Source organism: Triticum dicoccoides, chromosome 2A (assembly GCF_002162155.2).
Source record: "Triticum dicoccoides isolate Atlit2015 ecotype Zavitan chromosome 2A, WEW_v2.0, whole genome shotgun sequence".
NCBI classification, from domain to species: Eukaryota; Viridiplantae; Streptophyta; class Magnoliopsida; order Poales; family Poaceae; genus Triticum; species Triticum dicoccoides.
This window is the reverse complement of record NC_041382.1, coordinates 496,664,823-496,688,722: the sequence shown is the minus strand read 5'-3', so window position 1 is coordinate 496,688,722 and position 23,900 is coordinate 496,664,823.

Genomic DNA, 23,900 nt, shown 5'->3' with positions numbered 1-23,900 from the left:
CACCCTTAAGCCCACCGGCTCCAAGCTAACCAGATGCGTTGGAACCAGGGCTCGGGAGGCACCTCTGTGGTGGCATGCAAATCTTCGTCAAACTCATAAATATATGAGTTCAGACGAGGACTAGAAGACGACGACCCTCGGCAGGATCCTAGCCGAGGAAATCCACAAGATCCCCGGCACAGCAACGCCACGGCAAGACCCTTGCCGGGCCCCCGATAAGACCCTTGCCGAGGGCGTCAGCAGGGCCACTACCAGGCCCGCACCAGCCCAGATCCCGCCGCCGTTCGCATGCAGCTGCCAGCCCAACCAGCTGAGCAGGCACCTGCGTGGCAACATGAAGCTTCCAGGCCAACTCAGCAAGCGCCTGCGTGGCGGCATGCAAATCTTCCTGAAGGCCCTACCACCATGCCACCTCAGCTGCCTGCCTGCCCACACGGTGTTACATGCATCGCCAGTCTGGGCGCGTGTCGAAGCGAGGCACAGCGGCGACGGATGGGACGGGCCTCGTTTCCATCCCCGATAATGCTAAGGGACACCTAAGGATGCATTAAATGCGTCTTGTCCTATAATACGGGCGATAAGCTCGTAGTATTGTAGGCCTTTCCACCTCCTGTGTGCCACTGTGGCAGCCCCTTTCGACTATAAAAGGAGGCCCATGGCGTACTGGAGAGGGATTCGGCTCTTTTGAACTACACAGCCAGCGTAGCTAGTTCGAAAGCCCAAGAACACTCAATACATCCACCAAAGCAGGACTAGGGTTTTATGCGTCCTCGTGGCCCGAACCTGCGTAAATGACCTGTGTGCTTGCTCCTAGACCTGCTCTCCTCACGACCCCGCGCCCGCCGACCGTAGAAGGGATCCCCATGATCCCATAGGTGTCGTTCCCACCGACATCTTTGGCGCGCCAGGTAGGGAGCGCAGTTGTGAGAATCTGGTCTAGCAGTTAGCCTAGCAGTTCTTCGTCGCCATGGCTCACAAGAAGAAGGCGGCCACGATGGTCGGTTCATCGGGAGCCGGACGGCCCGTACCGGTGCAGGCGAGCAGCGGGCCAGGCGCGAACAGAACCAGAGGCGCGACCCGCGAACACCAACATCTCTCTGGCAATCAGAGCCCCGCGAGCGACATCGTTCGTGCGCAAGGCGATGGGCCACACGCCGTGAAATCCAAAGACGAAGCTGGGCCTCCCGCAGACGGCGCGGGACCCTCCGGGGGCATCACCGTACCACCCGTGGGCGGCGCGGTGACCTCCAAGACGCCCACTCCGGCGCCCACAGCGCTCTTCCCAGGTTGTGCGCGACGAGCAGCGTCACCAAGCCGGTGACCCTGGATGCCGCCGTGGGAAGAATCCTGTGGTCATCCGCGGGAGGATGGAGGCCAGCATGCCCGCCGAAGTGCTGCCGAGGAGGGCGCACAACTACTGGGCCGTGACAGAGCTCCTTCTAACGTGGATAGAAGTCGAAGCGCGCCATGGTCCATGCAGCCTTCACCACCGCCCACGCCGGCAGAAGCCTTGGCGCACGCACAGCTGCTCCTCGACTCCCCCCCGCCACGGAGAAGCTCGACGAGTGGAGAGCCACTATCCAGAGCCTCGTCGGCGTCACCAACAAAGACGAGCCAGGGCCGGCGGGACCCTCAGGCCGGCGCTCCATCGAGCCACTGCATGATGGCGGTGGAGGGGCTGGAGGCACCGCGGCCACGGTGCACTCTCCTCCTCCACACCAGCCACCGTGGATGTCGGTCCATCATGATGACGCTTGTCATGACATTTCCATAGTGTTGTCCGACCCACGGACCCGCCGCAATCAACACCAGGTTCTTCAGGAACGAGCCCATGAAGACGCTCGAACCACCATCAAGCGCTGGCGTGATACGCGCCACCAGCCAGACAAGCGGGTGACGCCTGCTATGGACCGCCCAACACCGAGAGGCTCCGGCGGCCTACCTTACGAGGTGGGTTGCCCAGCCTTTACCCGTGAGCTGCGGTAGTTCCAGTGGCCGTCCCACCGCACGTTCAAGCCCGACGTCGGCGAGAAGTACGACGGCAAGACCCACCCGTCAGAGTTCCTCGGCATCTACACCATCGCGATGCAAGCCGCTGGAGCTCGTGCCGACAAGGTGCTTGCCAATTACTTCCCGTTGGTCCTGAAACCCAATGTCATGTCTTGGTTGATGCACTTGCCCGTGGATTCCATTTCTTCTTGGTCAGATTTGTGCCACGAGTTCGTTGGTGCCTTCACTGGAGGCCACCAAGCTCATGGCCAGGTGAGTGATTTGCATATCATTCCCCAGAAGGAAGGTGAAAACCGTGCAAGTACATACAGAGGTTCAGCCGAGTGCAATACAACATCCCGGATGTTCATCTTGCCACCGTGATCAGCGCATTCAATCAGAATGTGCGCAACCACAAGATGCGTGAAGAGCTGGCAAAGAATAAGGTCAAAGACATGGCCGAACTTTACGTTCTGGCCGATAGATGCACCCGGGCAGAAGAGGGAAGGATGTACCCTGGCGAAGACGTCGGTGCGGAAACTGACTCTACCGACGAAGACACCACCGCCCCAATGAAGAAGGGCCGGCGTTGCAACAAGAAACGCAAGGACAAGACCGTGCTTGCTATCGAGGGATCCGGCGACACCAGCGCCGCCAAGAAGGCCAAGGAAGATGACCCCGACAAGGAGATTGCCGGGTGCCGCTTGCCGAACCTTGGCGGCTGCCGACAAGCCAGGAGGCTCCGACAAGAAGTGCTGCAAGATCCACCACACCAAGGGCCACGACCTCCAGAACTGCCGACAAGTTGAGCTGCTTGCTGAAAAGCAAAAGGCCGAATATGAGAGGCGGGACAAGGAGAAGGGTCGGGATGGTGGCGAAGGATCCGTCAAGAAGCGTGGCGGCCAAGGAGGTCACCGCGGCAAGGATAACCAGCAAGAGAGGCCCGCCCGGGGTCACGAGAAGAAGTAGGGAGACGATGATCATGACGAGGACGACGAGTCCGGTGAGCATGAGTTCCAGAAGGCTACGGAGGCCATGTGTGTCGATGGTGGTGCCTCGCTACACACTTCTCACTGCCAGCTGAAGCAGTGGGCGCGTGAGATTACAGCCGCGGAGCCATCGTTCGACGTCAGAAGCCACTGAAGTGGTCCACCACGCCCCTCATATTTGACGCCGAGGACCACCCTGACTGCACGAATGCGATCGGGTGTTTGCCGTTGTTGGTCTCACCAATGATACGCAACCTCAAGGTGAATAAGATGCTGGTTGATGGCGGGGCCAGCCTGAACTTGATCTCGCCCGTCGTGGTCAAAAGGCTGCAAATTCCTGATGGAGACCTTGAGGAAACGGGTGTGTTTCAAGCGGGCAGCCCGGAAAGGAGCCAGCCGAAGGGGAAGGTCACATTTCCTGTGACGTTTGGAGGTGAGTTGAACTACAGGACGGAGAGGATCGTCTTTGATGTGGCCGAGATCCCCTTGCCCCACAACGGGATCCTCGGCCGCCCGGCACTAGCCAAGTTCATGGCGGCGTCGCACTACGCCTACAATATGTTGAAGATGACTGGGCCGATGACCATCATCGCCGTCCCTTCCGACAAGAAGGATGCGTTGATCTGCGCTGACCAACTCTATCAAGAAGCAGTTGCAGCAGCTGCCGCCAAGGCACCCGCTCCTGCCGTTGAGGCCCCGGGAGGGAAGAAGAAGACCGGCAAGACCTCTCGCACCTACTCTGGCAAGCGCACCTCTTCGGAGTGTTGTGCTACCGTCAAGGACGTGCCCAAGAGCTCTACCGGCAAGAGCAAGAAATCCAGAGCTGCACCACCAGAGACCAAGAGGGTGTCCGTCAAGGAGTATGGCACGGGAGGGGCTGTCACCATAAGCTCCACCCTCGACGGCAAATAGGAAAGCGCGCTCGTCACTTTCCTGCGGGTGAATGTTGATGTTTTTGCGTGGCAAGCATCCGACATCCCCGGTTGAAAGTGCGTTATATCGACTAGAGGGGGGGTGAATAGGCGATTTTTATGAAAGTCTTCAAAACGTGGAAGTTATGAAGACAAACGATAGAAATAAACCTATTACCCTGCAGCGGAAGGTAGACTACACTAGGCAAGCCATAGTCAAGTATTCAATAGAGTGAAAGCACAATGACTAATAGCAGCAATGTAGTAAGGATCAGGTAGGAAGATATTGTGAAGCCACACAGAACACAGAGTCACTCAATGAAGACAAAAGATAGTGCGAACATACAATGACTTCACAAGGAGTAACAATAAGTAAAGGGAAGGGAAGATGAAACCAGTGACTCGCTGAAGACAATGATTTTTTGGACCAGTTCCAGTTGCTGTGACAACTGTACGTATGGTTAGGGCGGCTAGGTATTTAAACCTTAGGACACACAGTCCCGGACACCCAGTCCTGAACACGCAGCTCAGGACACCCAGTCCTCACCGTATTCCCCTTGAGCTAAGGTCACACAGACCTCGCCCAATCACTCTGGTAAGTCTTCAAGGTAGACTCCCAAACCTTCATAGACTTCATTCACCGGAAATCCACAATGTCTCTTGGATGCTCAGAACGCGGCGCCTAACCGGCTGGAGGATGCACAGTCCTCAAGTGTAATAAGTCTTCAGATCACACAGACAAGAAGACTTAAGTGATGCCTAATTCTCTTTGGCTCTGGGTGGTTAGGGCTTTATCCTCGCAAGGAATTCTCTCTCAAAGGCTTCGAGGTGGGTTGCTCTCAAACGACAAAAGCCGTACTCTGAATCTGAGCAGCCAACCGTTTATGGTTGTAGGGGGTGGGCTATTTATAGCCACTTGGCAACCCGACCTGATTTGTCCGAAATGACCCTGGGTTACTAAGGAACTGACACGTGTTCCAACGGTCAGATTTCAAACTCACACGGCAACTTTACTTGGGCTTCAAGCAAAGCTGACTTGCCCGACTCTGGACAAGATTCGCTCTCAAAGTCTTCACTCGAAGACATAGGTTTTGTTTAAGCATCACTTCAGTCATTCTGACTGGTTCTCTTGGACCCCACTTAACAGTACGGTGGTTCCTATGACTCAACACAGAAGAAAGAGAACTACGAAAGATCTAAGTCTTCGAGCTCCATAGGCGTCATGTGGTGTCTTCTCTTGTCATAGTCTTCAATGTGAGTATCTTCATATACCACCTTTGACTTCAATGTCTTCATACATTTTTAGGGGTCATCTCTGGTAGGAAAACCGAATCAATGAGGGACTTCTACCTGTGTTATCCTGCAATTCTCACAAACACATTAGTCCCTCAACTAGGTTTGTCGTCAATACTCCAAAACCAACTAGGGGTGGCACTAGATGCACTTACAATCTCCCCCTTTTTGGTGATTGATGACAAACTAGTTGAAGTTTTCAACGGGGAATATAATCGTTGAAATTGTAAAGGATAAGGAATTGTCTTCATAAGTTGCAAGGGCTCCCCCTGAAGATGTGCATATAAGTAATTTGCTTTTGGAATGCAAATGCACATGGCAGGTTGTACTTGTGGAGATCCACTTCAACTTATGATGACAATCCACTATGCATGTGAAAGTATATGAAGATAATGACATGCATAATGGAAAATGGACGTCTGCAGAATGATCTAAGTGCGGAATTTATCGTCGCACATGCGGAATTTATCATCGCAACACAAGGTGGCAAATAAGTAGCAGACGACCATCGAGTTTAAGTGTTACAACTCAAAGAACCAAATGTAGCAAAACGAGAGTTGTAAGCACAAAGAAAAATATAAAGCACCCGCCCATATGGACCCGCTTGAAGACTATCAACCTCATATGCTTCTCCCCCTTTTGTCAGTAAGGACCAAAAAGGTTTGAAGACATAGAGCATCTACTCGTTCCCATGAGGAGTAGGTGAAGCAGCAGGGTCGTTGGTTGTGTTTGGCGGTGCTGAAGAGCTTGGAGCAGAGTCGAAGCATGCTGAAGGAGGTGGCGGTGAAGTAGCATCGTCTTCATCCTCGATTACTCTGGCATTCACAGTTGCAGCAGAGGAAGAGAACTCAGAGTCTTCAAGGGATGGAGTTCGTCGCAGCACTGCCCTTCGAGGAGGTGTGGAGTCAAACTTGAATCACTCAGTGAAGCCATCCTCTTGAAGATCATCTTCAGAACACATCGGTGTTAGACCTTTCCATGTGCGGCGAGAGGTTTCATGGGCAACAAAAGCATTCTTTGTGGCAAGATTGCGAATGCGATTAACATCCACCAAGAGGCTTTGCATCTGACGCTTCAGCCAGTCATGATGCCTATCCTGTTTCTGATGAAGAGCCACAAGAAGCTCTCGGTCGTTGAGAACACGAGTGCGCTTCTTGGGTCGTGGAGCAGTTGTACTGTCAGTGGCTTCAGTGAGAGCAGGATGCGGTGCACGTGTAGTGCCAGCCAAAGGATACACACGAGTTACGGCTTCAACGCCTTCAACGTTCTAAGTGAAACTTTGATGCTCTGCATTCTGAAGACTGAGAGGTTCCTTGGCAGGCTCAGGATAGATGGCTTCAATAGACATATCCACATCAGGCAAAAAGATCCGATGGTTGCGGGCTGAGGGCTGATATGAGATAGCGGAGTGAAGTTTGATCAGCCGCATCACCCAAGGGGCGTAGAACTTCAAACCAAACAGATCAGAGCCAGATGCAGCAAGTTGGCGAATGAAGAAATCCTGTGTATTGAAGCATTTTCCATGAAGAATGTAGAAGACCAAAGTCTTCATTGCACCTTCCAGCTTGGCATGGGGAGAATGTCCTTTGATTGGCCAGAGAGTTCGCCTTATGATGTGATAAATGGTTCTTGGCAGATACTCAAGGTCTTCAACAAAGAACTCCGTGGGATAAGCAGCATCTTGGGGCAATGGCTTCATCATACTGAGCATCTGACTCATATTAGGTTCAGTCTTCTGAAAGATGCTCTCAATAGCTTCACTATGAAGCTGACAGCCATGCTCATAGAGATCACCAGGAGTGGGCAAACCAGTGAGCTCAATGATGTCAAAGGCTTTGGCTTCGTGATGAACGTTTCCTGTCATCCACTCCAGGACCCAAGTCTTCGGATCTCTGCTATACCCGCGGATGTGAAGTGTGGCATAGAATTGGAGCAGCAAGTCTTCATTCCAATGCTCTTGGTCAGTGACGAAGGGCAGCAGTCCAACCTCTTTGAAGAAATCCAGAGCTTCTTCCAGACAGGGCAGACCAGCTATTGCTTTAATGTCAAGGCGCTTGTGTGGAAAGATGCGACCTTGGTTGTAAAGAACGCATGAGTAATAGCTTCGCTGCGGATAACTCCAGAACCGATCAGATGATATTCTTTCCCTGGAGTAGGGGTTCCTGGAGCTGTTGAAGAATGTGTTGTCTGCTCTGAAGCCATTGATATTGAAGGAGCCAGGTGCTGATGCAGGACCTGGGAACCTTGGCAATCTTGGGATTGGCTTCTGTACCTGAGGCCTGTGCTCAACATGATAGTCGAATTGGGGACCGGCAGCAGACGCAGGAACAGAAGCAACGGGATCAGTGGCTTCGCTGACTTCTGGTGCTTTTGTTGGTGAGGGCTCCACATTTGCTTCAGCCATGACAGCGTTAGTGGCTTCAGTGGTGTTGGTGGTGGCAGCCGCAAGATTTTCAACCTCCACTTGACGAGCTGGAGGGTCGCTTATGATCACGTTCTCCTCGAGAACTGCTTCTTGGTGGGACAGGGGAGTAGCAGCTTGTGGTACTTCTTCTTCATCGGCCGATGCACCCGGAATGTCTTCAGCAGTTTTAGCTTCAGACGCAGAGACTGGAGGCCTTGGACCTTTGCGAAGCCTGCGCAACGCGGGCAACGCCTGTGGTGTTTGTGTTGGCTGGGCCTCAGAGTCTTCTTCCTCTTGTGGGCGATCCGCCCATGAAGCATCCTGGGCTATTGGTGTCAGTGGACGACCAATGCTGATGAGTTCACTGTGCGTGAGCACAGGCGATGATACCTGTTGGTGCTCTAGCTGAGGAAGGGCTGCATCATCTTCAACATGGTCATGGTGACCAATGTCCTCAGCAGCGAGGGGATCAGCTGCTGGAAAGTCTTCAGCTTCATGAGCCTCTGTGAAAGCAGGCTCATGGACAGTCAGTTGACGTTCTTGTGGATCGGCGTCGGGGTGAACCATGGAAATGGGTTCAACAATCAAGGGCTCTGTGGGAGCAGCCCGTTCCTTCTTGGTCATTCTTTTCTTCTTGGCGGGGGCAGTAGCAGAGGCTTCAGGATATTTTCTCTTCCTTGCTTCAGCCTCAGCAGTCCTGGTCTTCTTCAGTTCTGAAGTAGTTGACCTGGCCTTTGGCTTCGGGCTAGTCATGCTAGTTGGGAAGACAAGGGGATCTACCTCCTGCCTTGGTGCTTCAGGTTCAGTCATAGCGGGCTTCTTCTGCTTCTTGGCAGCCATCCTGGGGTCGATGCCAGGATGCCCAAGGGCCTTGCGCTTCTCAACCTCATTGTAGGCTTGCACATACCTATCAGCCAGGACCTTCATGCGCTCACGAGAACCCTGAGCTTCTACACGTTTCTTTAGAAAGGCTTCCTTGAGCTCGTGCAGCATAATCTTGAAATTCTTCACGTCTTGCATGCTGAGGTTGGCCATATGCTTCTTGAACTGAGATTTCTCAAAGTCAATCTTCTGCTTCAGTTCGACAATGCGCTGGGCGATAGCTAACTCTGAAGCAATGGCGCCATGGAAGGCGACACTGAGGCCAATGGGTAGTTGGAGATCGTCGAAGCTGATGTTTGGCGTGTCAAACCATTCATCAATGAAGTTGTGAATGACTGTTACATCAAAGAGAGGCAGATCATTGAAGATTTATGCTTCTTCTTTGCTCTTGATGAGTTGCTCAAGAGCGTCATCTGCAAGATCTTCATCACTTGACAGATCAATGGCATCATTGCGCAAAATGGCAGCAGCTGTTAGCTCTTGGCCGGTGTGTGGCAGAGGCATCTTGACCTTCTGGGGCTTGGAGATGCGTGATAAATCTTCGGACTGCACACTGTCTTCAGGAGGTGCAGTTGCCAGTGGCTTCGCCCGTGAGATTTTTGGTGAAGGGGCAGGATTTGAAGCTTTAGGCTTCTTCAACTTCTTTGGCTTCGGCGCTGCAGGCGCTTCATCTGATTCAGCGTCAGCTGCAGGCTCATTCACTGCAGTCCCTTGAACCAAGATATGGGTGATGAGGCCTTCAAGGTTGTAGAAAGGACCGACGACATTGGGTTCTGCATCTTGTGTGCCATCAGCCCTTGGAGCTGAGGGACCAGGGTTGAAGTCTAGTCCCAATGTCTTCTTGTTTTGCTTCGCTGAGTTCTGGGCAAATTGGAAGTTGCGCTTGAACAGAATGTCGTCACGACACCATAGTAGTGACGATTGGTGTGCATCAGCAGGCTGTGGCCCACAGACCATGCAGGGATAGAAGCCTTGTTCAATGGCTTCATCTCTGGACCTGGGTTGAAGATTCTTGTATAGGATGTCTCCCCACGGTCTCTTGATGGCATTTTTCTCAGCATATTCCTGGGTTACAAATCGGTATTTGAACCATTGTTCTGCCCAATATCTTCGAATCCATTGGATTCGGGTCTTGCGCTGATTGTAATCCTCTTCAGGATCTGTCTTGTACAGTTCTGAGAGGTCATCTGGCAGATCTCTAGATGTTTCTCCACGACGCTTTCTGCCACCCTTCCTTGCTGATTTCTCTGAAGCCATGAACTTTAAACTGAAAGGCTTCAACACGTTCAAAGGCTTCAAAGATTTTCGCTTGCTGGACAAACAGGAACTTGCTTCGGGAGAATTTATATGATGCTGTAAGAATTCTGCAAATGAATGCAGACTATGAGAACCAAGGGATTCTCCCACGGACATGTACCTGTGATAGCATTAAGGTGCGAGGGAAGGGGAAGAGGTCATATGCATTCTCAGAAGATTTTGAATATAAATCAGTTTAGAAGACATTGACCTCATCGTGCGAAGACATTCACTCATAGATAAGGAGTTGGTTCCAGATTTGTACGAATCCAGAGATCAGAACAAGTGAGGAATCTAACTACTTTGTGAAGCATAAGTGAATATACTAGGCATGTTATGAGATGCAGTATGAGAGAGATCTAACTTGTGTGAATAGAAACTGCTTGTGGTAGAAAGTGACAAAGCCATAGGATCAACGGTGCCGTAAAAAGGAAGTTTTATTTACCACACTAAGAACTGCTAGACGGAGTGGAAGATGAGGTGGAGCAGTTCGATCTTCCATGCCCTAACTTGGCGACGGAGGACACCTTACGGCGACGGCGGAGAGGACGACGTCCGCGGTCGGCGTGAAGACAGCGTCGGAGAGGTTGCAGCAGCGAAGCGCTTCGTCGCCGGCGTCGTCGAGGACTAGCGGTGGCGCTAGGGTTCGTGCAAGAGTGGAAGAAGAGATAATGATCGCCGTGAAGTGTGTATTTATAGGTACAGGGGCGGCACTGCGTTATTACACAGGTGCCCCTGGCAATTCGCATCTGAGGAACACGTGGCCATCATGCAGAATTTTGGGGTTTGTTCCACGTCCCACGCACGCCTGGATTGTCGGGTGGTCGTTCCTACTTCTCCGGGTTTCATGTGGAGGAATGAGCATTGAAAGTGGACTTAAGGTTTGTCTTTGTATCTTCTGCTGACAAGGACGCAGAGAAGACATTCGACAGTTTCAATAGAATGCATATGATTTGGAGAGATAGAGTTTGAGATAGATAGCATAGAGAGGTTAGGGTCCGATCACATTCACTTAGTTCAAAAGATTCAACAAGAAGACATAGCTATAAGTGAATGCTGTAGAGGACAAAACACTAGTATATATATATATAATCAACATAGTGAAGATAATCATGAAGACATGTTGAGATTGAAGCCAAACCAAATGTGAAGACATACCAAGGTAACGCCATGAGTGAAACACTTCAAAATAGAACATTTGGTGGTGGCATTACCCACCGTATAGGAAGTATTAGACCCAGACACGGTGCACAATTATCATGGCGCTCCGAAGTCAAATTCCACATTAATGTATTCACACTTAGAATGTATGTCTTCATTGATTCAAGATATACTTTACTTCGTGTGTTGCACATCTAAGTCATCAATATGCATAAGGGTTAGGATGTGTGCCTGATCACAGGACATTTGAGGATTCCAGGATATTTAGCTCACACCGTAACTTGCAAAATCTCTTCTCATCCAAGGGCTTGGTGAAGATATCTGCCAATTGCTCTTCAGTGTTGACGTGTATGATATCAATATCTTCCTTCACAACATGATCTCTGAGAAAGTGATGACGAATTTCAATGTGCTTTGTCTTCGAGTGCTGAACTGGGTTGTTGGCAATCTTGATGGCGCTTTCGTTGTCGTAGTAGAGTGGCACTTGCTTCAGATGAATGCCATAGTTCTTGAGTGTTTGCTTCATCCACAGAAGCTGAGCGCAGCAAGATCCAGCAGCAATGTATTCAGATTCAGCAGTGGAGAGAGATACACAGTTCTGCTTCTTTGAAGACCAACAAACAAGTGATCGTCCCAGAAAGTGACATGTGCCTGATGTAGACTTGCGATCAACTTTGTCACCAGCATAATCAGCATCCGAGAATCCAACCAGATTGAACTCTGAGCCCTTTGGATACCATAATCCTAGAGTTGGGGTGTGAGCCAAATATCGAAGAATTCGCTTCACAGCTAAGTGATGCGACTCCTTTGGTGCCGCTTGGAATCGAGCACACATGCAAACACTAAGCATAATATCTGGCCTAGATGCACATAGATAAAGTAAAGAACCAATCATGGAGCGGTATACCTTTTGATCGAACTCTTTACCATTGTCGTCAGGACCCAGATGATGCTTGGCTGGCATTGGCATCGTGAAGCCTTTGCAGTCTTGCATACCGAACTTCTTCAGGCAATCTTTGAGATACTTATCTTGAGATATGAAGATGCCATTGCATTGATGTCGTATTTGAAGACCGAGAAAGAACTTAAGCTCTCCCATCATAGACATTTGATATTGCTCTTGCATCATATATCCAAACTCTTCACTGTACTTCTGATTGGTGCAGCCGAAGATAATGTCATCCACATATATTTGGCACACAAACAGTTCACCATCATATGTATTCATGAAGAGAGTGGGGTCGAGAGAACCAGGTATGAAGCCTTTGCTCTTCAGGAAGTATTTGAGTGTGTCATACCAGGCCCGAGGGGCTTGTTTGAGGCCATATAGTGCCTTGTTGAGCTTGTATACCATGTCAGGATGTTTTGGATCTTCAAAGCCAGGAGGTTGTGCAACATACACTTCTTCTTCAATCTTTCCATTGAGGAAGGCGCTCTTCACATCCATTTGATAAAGAAGTATGTTGTGATGATTTGCATAGGCCAGCAGTATGCGTATGGCTTCAAGTCTAGCCATAGGAGCAAATGTTTCATCGAAGTCAATGCCTTCCACTTGAGTATATCCTTGAGCAGCGAGACGAGCTTTGTTTCTGACAACTTGACCATGCTCATCTTGCTTGTTGCGGTATATCCATTTGGTGCCTATTATGTTGTGCTTCCGAGGATCGGGACGCTTGACCAGTTCCCATACATTATTCAGCTCAAACTATTGAAGCTCGTCTTGCATAGCTTGAATCCATTCAGGTTCCATGAAGGCTTCTTCAACTTTCTTGGGTTCTGTTATTGAGACGAATGCGAAGTGCCCATAGAAATTTGCTAGCTGAGTTGCCCTTGAACGAGTGAGTGGACCGGGTGCATTGATGCTATCAATTATTCTTTCAATCTGCACTTCATTGGCAACGCGAGGATGTACAGGGCGAAGATTTTGCTCTTGCTGATCATTGTCGTTGTTGGAAGGAATGTCTTTAGGCTGAGCATTGCCTTCATGTTGATCAGGTGCTGAGATGATAAGTTCTTCTTCAGGATGAGCTTCAGAAGGTATAATTTCTCCAGTTCCCATTAGCTTGATTGATTCACTGAATGGAACTTCATCTAGCACATTTGGTAGTTGCTCTCTTTGTGAACCGTTGGTCTCGTCGAACCGCACATCCACTGTTTCAACCACTTTGTAATGAAAGAGATTGAAGACTCTGTAGGAGCGTGAATCCTTTCCATATCCAAGCATAAAACCTTCATGTGCTTTTGGTGCAAACTTTGAGGTGTGATGTGGGTCCTTGATCCAGCACCTGGCGCCAAATACTCTGAAGTAACTGACATTTGGCTTCTTGCCAGTAAGGAGCTCATAAGATGTCTTGTTCAGAAGCTTGTGAAGATAAACACAATTGATTGTATGGCATGCAGTATCAATGGCTTCAGGCCAGAATTTTCTTGGAGTCTTGTATTCATCTAGCATTGTTCTGGCCATCTCAATGAGTGTTCTGTTCTTGCGTTCAACGACCCCATTCTGTTGTGGCGTGTATGGGGCTGAGAATTCATGTGTGATGCCCGAGGTATCAAGATATGTATCAAGGCCAGTGTTCTTGAATTCAGTGCCATTGTCACTTCTGATATGCTTTATCTTGGCGCCATAGTTGTTCATTGCTCGATTGGCGAAGCATCTGAAGACATCCTGCACTTCAGTCTTGTAAAGGATTATGTGCACCCAAGTATATCTAGAATAATCATCAACAATGACAAAGCCATAGAGACAAGCAGTAGTAGTAAGAGTTGAGTAATGAGTGGGACCGAAAAGGTCCATGTGAAGCAGTTCGAAGGGTCGAGTAGTGGTCATGATTGTCTTCGAGGGATGTTTGGCCCTCATCATCTTTCCTGCCTCACATGCACCGCATAAGTGATCTTTATTTAACTTGACGCCCTCGATTCCTATGACATGCTTCTTGTTTGCCAGGGTGTGGAGGTTCCTCATGCCAGCATGCCCAAGCCTCCGATGCCAGATCCAGCATTCTGAAGCTTTTGCTAGAAGACATACGGCAAGCTGTGGTCCTGCAGAGAAATCTACCACGTACAAATCATCTTTTCGATACCCTTCAAATACTAGAGACTTGTCAGATTCCATTAGAACAAGGCAACGATATTTTCCAAATATTACGATCATGTTTAAATCGCAAAGCATTGAGACAGACATTAAGTTGAAGCCAAGGGATTCAACAAGCATGACTTTATCCATGTGTTGATCCCTTGAGATTACAACTCTACCTAGACCCAATACCTTACTTTTACCAGTGTCAGCAAATGTGATGTGGCTCTTGTCGGATGGACGTAAGGTTGAGTCCATAAGAAGGCTTCTTTTGCCAGTCATGTGATTTGTACACCCACTATCAATAATCCATTCTGAAGACGCTGGTGTCGTACCCTACAGTGCAGTTAGGGGGATAGGCTTCACGAAGAGCATTGTGAAGCAAAAACATTTGACGAACCAGTGGGTTATGAAAGCTTAGATCCAGATTAGGACTAATAGGGAGAGTAGCAAGCGATTCAGGAACGAAGTACATAGTAAGACCATTCGGGCATTTGATCTTGCGCCCTACAAGATGTTTAAGGTCCCCAGCAATAGCGTCAGACGATTTTGGTTTTCAGCTGGAGACCTTTCCCTGCAAAAGAGAGTTAAGCTTTCTTAGCCACCCACATCTTCAAGGGTGGCTTAGAAGCAATAAGTCTAAGTGCAGCATCTGAGAACTTTGGCTTTGGAGCCCTAGCAAACAGTCTTGCAGGCGGACAATAGTACTCATAAGAATAAGCAGAATAGTTCTTGGTCTTATGAACATGGCAGTTTGATGAACCGCTCTCATATTCATATGCCTGAGTATGGTTTCCCTGCAAAACATTTGCGTTAGTGCGACTCAGGTGAGTCCTCTGTCTGTATGAAGCCTTTGGACCGTATGAAGCCTTTGGTCTGAGGTTTGTCTTCTTCACGTGAGGTGTCATGATGACATTCACAGGAAGATTCTCCAGACACCTTTTCGGAACCCAGATCTTCTTCATAGGCGGTCCATTCCTGCAGTTAGTACCAATGTACCTGGCAAACACTTCACCATTCTGATTCTTAAACAGTTTATAGTTTGCATCAAAGGATTCATCAATGACAATGGGGTTAGCACAAGTGAACCTAGATAGAGTGGATGGATCTGCTGAAAATTCCTTTGCAGCAACCCATGTGGTTTTGGGGTACTGCTCATGTTTCCAGTAAGAGCCATCAGCATTCATTTTCCTTACGAACCCAACACCCTCTTTCCTCGGGTTTCGGTTCAAAATCTGCTTTTTGAGGACATCACATAGTGTCTGATGCCCTTTAAGACTTTTGTACATCCCTGTTTCAAGCAATGTCTTCAACCTAGCATTCTCATCAGCAATAGCAGTGGAATCCTCAGCAGAGGGGTTAGTTCCCACATCAACAGTTGAAGATATTGCAACAGTAGCAGTAATAGAACATTCAGCAACAGTAGTGGCATTATCACGCTTAATGCATTTAAGACATGGTGGTTCAAATCCTTCCTGAGCGGAGATGATCTGTTCGGTGCGAAGTGACTCGTTTTCCTTTTGAAGATCTTCATGAGCCGATCTCAATTTCTCAAGATCTTGCTTCCTTTGAAGATAATCATAGGAAAGCTTTTCATGAGTTGTTGAGAGAGTTTCATGACGACTTTCAAGTTCCTCATACTTAACGTGAAGATTTTTTATGTCTTCAATTAAGGATTCAGATCGAGTCATTTCAGCACCTAACAGATCATCGCTTCTGTCTAACAGTTTTTGAATATGTTCCATAGCTTTCTGTTGTTCAGTTGCAATTTTAGCAAGTGTTTTGTAGCTGGGTTTTGAACCACAATCAGAGTCATCGTCACTAGATGTTTGATAGTGAGTAGTGCGTGTGTTTACCTTGGCACCACGTGCCATGAAGCAGTAGGTAGAAGCAGAGTAGTCCTTGTCATTTGCATCGGTGTCGGTGATGAATTCATTGTCTTTAGTGTTGAAGATGGACTTGGCAACTTATGCTGTAGCCAGACTTGCGACGCCTGAATCGGACTCCTCCTCAGACTCCACCTCCGCCTCCTCAGAAGCGGACTCCTCCTCTGAATCCATTTCCTTGCCAACAAACGCACGTGCCTTGCCAGATGAGCTCTTCTTGTGTGATGAAGACTTTGAGGAAGACTTGGAAGAACACATTGAGTATTTCTTCTTCTTCTTGTCGTCAGAGTCATATTCCTTGCTCTTCTTCTTCTTTTTGTTCTCATTGTCCCACTGTGGACACTCAGAGATGAAGTGGCCAGGTTTCTTGCACTTGTGACATGTTTTCTTCTTGTAGTCGTGAGCAGAAGCTTCATCATTCCTTGAGCTTGATCGGGAAGACTTTCTGAAACCTTTCTTCTTGGTGAATTTTTGGAACTTCTTCACAAGCATAGCAAGTTCCCTTCCAATGTCTTCAGGATCATCCGAACTGCTGTCAGATTCTTCTTCAGATGAGGAGACAGCTTTTGCCTTCAAGGCACGAGTTCGCCCATAGTTTGGACCGTAGATATCTCTTTTCTTAGAAAGCCGAAACTCATGCGTGTTGAGCCTCTCAAGTATGTCAGACGGATCGAGTGTCTTGAAATCAGGACGTTCTTGAATCATCAGGGCTAGGGTGTCAAACAAACTATCAAGTGATCTTAGTAGTGTCTTCACGACTTCATGTTTGGTGATCTCAGTAGCGCCGAGGGCTTGAAGCTCATTTGTGATGTCAGTGAGTCGGTTAAATGTGAGCTGAACATTCTCATTGTCATTTCGCTTGAAGCGGTTGAAGAGGTTGCGAAGGACACTGATTCTCTGATCTCTCTGGGTTGAGACACCTTCATTGACCTTGGAGACCCAGTCCCAGACCAGCTTAGATGTTTCCAAAGCACTCACACGGCCATACTGTCCTTTGGTCAGATGACCACAGATGATATTCTTGCAGTAGAGTCCAGTTGAACGAACTTCTTGACATCAGCAGCAGTGACACCTTCTCTAGCCTTGGGAACGCCGTTCTTGACGACATACCATAGGTCGACGTCAATGGCTTCAAGATGCATGCGCATCTTATTCTTCCAGTAGGGATATTCAGTTCCATCGAAGACGGGGCACGCAGTGGAGACTTTAATTATCCCTACAGTCGACATAGCTAAAACTCCAGGTGGTTAAACCGAATCACACAGAACAAGGGAGCACCTTGCTCTGATACCAATTGAAAGTGCGTTATATCGACTAGAGGGGGGGGTGAATAGGCGATTTTTATGAAAGTCTTCAAAACGTGGAAGTTATGAAGACAAACGATAGAAATAAACCTATTACCCTGCAGCGGAAGGTAGACTACACTAGGCAAGCCATAGTCAAGTATTCAATAGAGTGAAAGCACAATGACTAATAGCAGCAATGTAGTAAGGATCAGGTAGGAAGATATTGTGAAGCCACACAGAACACGGAGTCACTCAGTGAAGACAAAAGATAGTGCGAACATACAATGACTTCACAAGGAGTAACAGTAAGTAAAGGGAAGGGAAGATGAAACCAGTGACTCGCTGAAGACAATGATTTGTTGCACCAGTTCCAGTTGCTGTGACAACTGTACGTCTGGTTAGGGCGGCTAGGTATTTAAACCTTAGGACACACAGTCCTGGACACCCAGTCCTGAACACGCAGCTCAGGACACCGAGTCCTCACCGTATTCCCCTTGAGCTAAGGTCACAGAGACCTCGCCCAATCACTCTGGTAAGTCTGGTAGACTCCCAAACCTTCACAGACTTCGTTCACCGGCAATCCACAATGTCTCTTGGATGCTCAGAACGCGACGCCTAACCGGCTGGAGGATGCACAGTCCTCAAGTGTAATAAGTCTTCAGATCACACAGACAAGAAGACTTAAGTGATGCCTAATTCTCTTTGGCTCTGGGTGGTTAGGGGTTTATCCTCACAAGGAATTCTCTCTCAAAGGCTTCGAGGTGGGTTGCTCTCAAACGACAAAAGCCGTACTCTGAATCTGAGCAGCCAACCGTTTATGGTTGTAGGGGGTGGGCTATTTATAGCCACTTGGCAACCCGACCTAATTTGTCTGAAATGACCCTGGGTCACTAAGGAACTGACACGTGTTCCAACGGTCAGATTTCAAACTCACACGACAACTTTACTTGGGCTTCAAGCAAAGCTGACTTGCCCGACTCTGGACAAGATTCGCTCTCAAAGTCTTCACTCGAAGACATAGGTTTTGTTTAAGCATCACTTCAGTCATTCTGACTGGTTCTCTTGGACCCCACTTAACAGTATGGTGGTTCCTATGACTCAACACAGAAGAAAGAGAACTACGAAAGATCTAAGTCTTCGAGCTCCATAGACGTCATGTGGTGTCTTCTCTTGTCATAGTCTTCAATGTGAGTATCTTCATATACCACATTTGACTTCAATGTCTTCATACATTTTAAGGGGTCATCTCTGGTAGGAAAACCGAATCAATGAGGGACTTCTCACAAACACATTAGTCCCTCAACTAGGTTTGTCGTCAATACTCCAAAACCAACTAGGGGTGGCACTAGATGCACTTACACCGGTGTTCCCAGGGAAGTGATTGAGCACCACCTTGCTGTCTGTCCCCATGCGCGACCCGTCAAGCAGAAGGTCAGGAATTAAGCTTTGGAACGACAGGAGTTCATCACAGAGGAGATCAGGAAATTGGAAGCGGTAGGTTTGGTGAGAGGAGTGCTCCACCAGACGTGGTTGGCCAATCCGGTGGTGGTGCGTAAGGCAAATGGGAAGTGGAGCCTGTGCGTTGACTACACGGACGTCAATAAGGCTTGTCCTAAGGATCCCTTCCCGTTGCCGCGCATCGACTAGATTGTTGACTCCACGGCCGGGTATGATCTATTATCATTCCTCGACGCCTACTCGGACTACCACCAGATCTTCATGGCAAGAGAAGATGAAGAGAATACAACCTTTATCACCCCATGTGGTACGTATTGCTTTTTACGGATCCCTTTCGGGTTGAAGAGTGCTGGCTCGACATTCGCAAGGGCGGTCCAGATTTGTTTTGTGCCCCAGCTACATAGAAATATGGAAGCATATATGGATGACATAGTGGTCAAAACCAAGGACAAGGTGACCCTCGTACAAGACCTAGGAGAGACGTTTGCCAACCTACACAAGATCAACCTCAAGCTGAACCCTGAGAAGTGTGTCTTTGGCGTCCCGTCAGGAAAACTCCTCGGGTTCTTTGTGTCGCAACATGGGATCGAGGCAAACCCGGACAAGATCAAGGCTATTGAGCAAATTGAGGTGCCCAAGCAGACCAAGGATGTGCGCCGTCTCACTGGCTGCGTTGCCGCCATGAGCAGGTTCATCTCCAAGTCCGTTGAACGTGCCCTTCCCTTTTTCAAAATCTTGAAGAAGGCAAACCCAATGAAGTGGACCCCAGAGGCCGAGGCGGCGTTGCAGGATCTGAAGAAATACCTTTCCTCTATGCCGGTACTGGTTATGCCTAAACCACAAGAGCCATTCACTACTAGGAAAAGGGCTATAGCTAATATGGACATTAATGGTACACCACATATGTGGTGCGCCACTTCTATATAGCAGTGGCGCACCATGTTTAGGTGCGCCATTAGTGTCCATATCACTAATGGCGCACCACACCCATGGTGCGCCACTACTAACAAATTTTTTTCCAAAACTAGTAATGGCGCACCACGGCATAATGCGCCATTACTAGTTTTAACTAGTAATGGCGCACCACACACTCTGTGCACCACTACTAACAATTTTTTTACTTTTTTTTCAAAACTAGTAATGGCGCACCATGGTATAGTGCGCCATTACTAGTTCAAACTAGTAATGGCGCACCACAACCACGGTGCGCCATAGGTGGTGCGCCATTGGTAACCTGAGAGTAGCTATATATTTTGGACAGCCACCTACCACACTCACTTTCCCCACTTCATTCTCTCCACCTCCTCCTCCAAGCTTATCTCAGCTGCCTCCTCCTCCTCACCTCATTTGCACCATAGATTCACCCAAATTAAGTGGTTAAATTTCCTTTTTTTGAGAGGTAAGTAAGGGGAAAGCTTTCTTTATGCTGTAGATCTACTTTTTTCTCCCTCCAACAACGTGCACATGCACTTTTTATGGCCTAGATCTACGTATGTTTGTGGTGTTGCATATGTTTGTGTTTGCAGGTACCAGTATTTGAAATGTGATAGTTGCCAATATTTTGCCGGAATGTTGATTCATTTCCGTTTCGGCGAGAATTTGGCACTATGCATTCTTTTTTGTCCTATTTTTAGGCAAAGTCATGCCAAATTTTTTTTGGTTCTAAAATATCGTTTTGCTCTACCCCGCAGGCAATCATGGTTCGCACGATGACCGAAGGCATCGTGAATTGGGTTTTGAGCTCCGCGAAGGCTGAGATGCTTCAAAAGAACGAGGCAGAGATAAGATGTCCATGTCGAAGATGCAAGCTAAAGAGCCTTATGGACCCGGATTCCGTACAGGTGCGGGACCACCTGCTCTTGCGTGGTTTCATGGATGGCTATCGGTGGCAAGGCGATGAAGATGATGATGAAGTCGTCCATGGGGCCGGGCAAGAAATTAGGAAGGGCAGCAAGACAACCACGGCGAGGGCGGGCGAGAAGACGAAGAATCTCCAGGACATGATCACGAAGTAGATGCAGTACAGAGTCATCATGTAGAAGATGCCAGACATGATGATGAGGAAGATGCCGGAGCAGACGAAGGGCATGATCATGAAGATGAAGATGCTAGAGCAGACGACGATGGACCATCGATGGGCTGGGTACAGGACCCTCATATTCAAGAGTTGCTTCTCAAGCAGACGGATAACGCAAGTGCTGCCGCCCGAGAGAAAGCCAAGCTGGATCAACTGGAGATAGACACGGTTACTCCATTGTATGAAGGATGCAGGCCCGAGGATACCTGCCTGAAAGTAACGCTCATGGCTCTGGAGATGAAGGTAAAACACAAAATGACCGATGCATGCTTTGACGAGAACATGTCATTATGGCACGAACGTCTTCCAAAGGGGAACAAGTGCCCGACCAGTTTCAAGGAGGCGAAGAAAATCGTGTGTCCTCTAGATTTACCGCACGTGAAATACCATGTGTGCATGAACAATTGCATCATTTATCGGGACGAGCACGTGGAGTATACCATATGTCCGGTGTGCGGCGTCACTCGATACAAAAAGAGGAAGAAAGCTCCTTGAAAAGTGGTGTGGTACTTTCCGATCACTCCTCGTTTGTAGCGGTATTTCGCGGACCCTAAGCTAGCAAAGCTCATGTGTTGGCACGCGGATAGGGAGGAGAAGAAGCAAGAAGATGACGGAAATGATCCGGAGATAAATAAAAAAGACAAGACGCTGAGTCACCCTAAGGATGCCAGCCAGTGGCAAGCATTGAATTTTGAACACCCAGAATTTGGGGACGATGCAAGGAACATCATGCTAGGCGCGAGCACCGATGGAGTCAATCCGTTTGGCAGCCAGAGAAGCACACATAGCACCTAGCCTGTGTTTGTGTGGATGTACCTAGACTTAGTGAAGCAGAAGTTCAGCGGGATGAAGTCTCACGACTGTCACGTGCTGATGACACAGATACTTCCAGTTGCAATCCGTGGGATCATGAATGCGCACGTCCATGAAACACTATTTGGCCTATGCAACTTTTTCGACGTCATCTCTTGGAAGTTGGTTTGCGTGAGGCAACTCAGAAGGCTACAGGAAGAGATCGTGGTGATACTATGCGAGCTTAAGATGTACTTCCCGCCTGCATTCTTCGATGTTATGGTGCATCTGCTTGTCCATATCGTGGAGGATATCATCCAACTCGGGACGACGTTCCTGCACAGCATGATGCCGTTCGAAAGGATGAATGGTGCCATGAAATGATATGTTCGCAACATGTCACGTCCATAGGGAAGCATTACCCAGGGGCTTTCTGACCGAAGAGTGCATCTCCTACTACACGAATTATCTAGGCATCGAGAACCTTGTTGGTCTGCCCGTCAAAAGGCACCTCGGCAGGCTCGCTGGATGGGGTCACCGCGATGGTCGCCGCGAAATGCATGCCGACTTTGAAAGAGCAAACCTAGTCGCGCTACAACACATAGACGTGGTCGTTCCTTGGGTGGTAGAGCACAAACCTTTATTGAGAAGACGTACAATGACCGAGGCCAACAGAGGACGGACGGGGATATAATCAAAGAGCACAACTCATGTTTCATGCGTTGGTTCAAGGAGAAGCTTCTGTCGTACCCTTTACATGAGGATTCTTCCGGAGAAGAAAAACTCATATTCGCCTTGTCATAGGGCGCCGAGCACAACCTGATGACCTATGAGGCGTACGATATCAACAACTAGACATTCTACACCAAGGACAAGGACATGAAGAGCGATGGTTATCAGAACTCCGGAGTAACGATGGAATCCTTCACCGGCAATGACAAGGACAGATACTACGGAAGGATCGAGGAGATCTGGGAGCTGAGCTATGCTGGAGAGAAGGTCCCGATGTTCCGTGTCAGATGGGCCAAGAGCATCCTAAAAGAAGACCAGTATTTCACCACCATGGTTATACCCGAAGCCAAATCCAAGACCGCGGGCGCAAACGTCACCGTGAAAAATGAGCCATGGGTACTGGCCTCCCAAGTGGACCATTGCTTCTTCATTACCGACCCGTCGAAGCCCAGTGGTGTTGTCGTGAGGAGAGGCGAAAGGAAGATCATCGGAATGGATGGAGTCGCCAATGAGCAAGACTTCGACAAGTACGACGACGCGAAGATGGAACACGACGACGACGATGAAGTGCCATACACCACAAGAAGAAGCAGGACCACCCTACCTAAAGGAGGCCCGTTCAACAGAAGAACTCCATTTGCGAAAAAAAGGGCAAGAAGATTGTGAAAAGATAGCTAGCTAAGATCGACTGTATTTAAATTGTAGTCTTCATTTCTTGATTGTAGTTCGACATATTGAAATGATATTTCTTCTGTTCTAGTCCTCATTAATATTTATTTATGTTTATTCTGGTATTGAATTTCTAACTCACAAAAAGTATTAAATTTGTTAATATTTTTTGAACGCATGAATATTTTTAAATTTCATGGACACTTTTTGAATTCATGAATATTTTTTCAAATTTGATGATATTTTTTCATATTCATAAATGTTTTACCAATTCACAAATGAATGCAACTAAAAATCCAGAAAATGATGATATTTTCAAATAACAAATTTGATGATATTTTTTCATATTATAAATATTTTCAAATAACAAATTTGATGATATTTTTTCACATTCATAAATGTTTTCAAATTTGATCGTCATTTTCTAAAAAAAATATTAGATGCAACTAAAAATCCAAAAAAATTTAGTAATGGCGCACTAGGGGAAGGTGTGCCATTGCTATCAAGGTACTTATGGCGCACCCCTAGGAGGTGCGCCATTGGTATTCAAATTTTTATGATATTTTTTCAAATATTTTCAAATAACAAATTTGATGATATTTTCAAATAACAAATTTGACGATATTTTATCATATTCCTAAATATTTTCAAATAACAAATTTGATGATATTTTTTCACATTCATAAATGTTTTCAAATTTGATCGTCATTTTCTAAAAAAATTAGATGCAACTAAAAATCCAAAAAAAAAAGTTAGTAATGGCGCACCAGGGGAGGTGCGCCATTGCTATCAAAGTACTTATGGCGAACCCCTAGGAGGTGAGCCATTGGTATACAAATTTTTATGATATTTTTTTCAAATATTTTCAAATAACAAATTTGATGATATTCAAATAACAAATTTGTTGATATTTTTTCACATTCATAAATGTTTTCAAATTTGATCATCATTTTCTAAAAAAATATTAGATGCAACTAAAAATCCAAAAAAAGTTAGTAA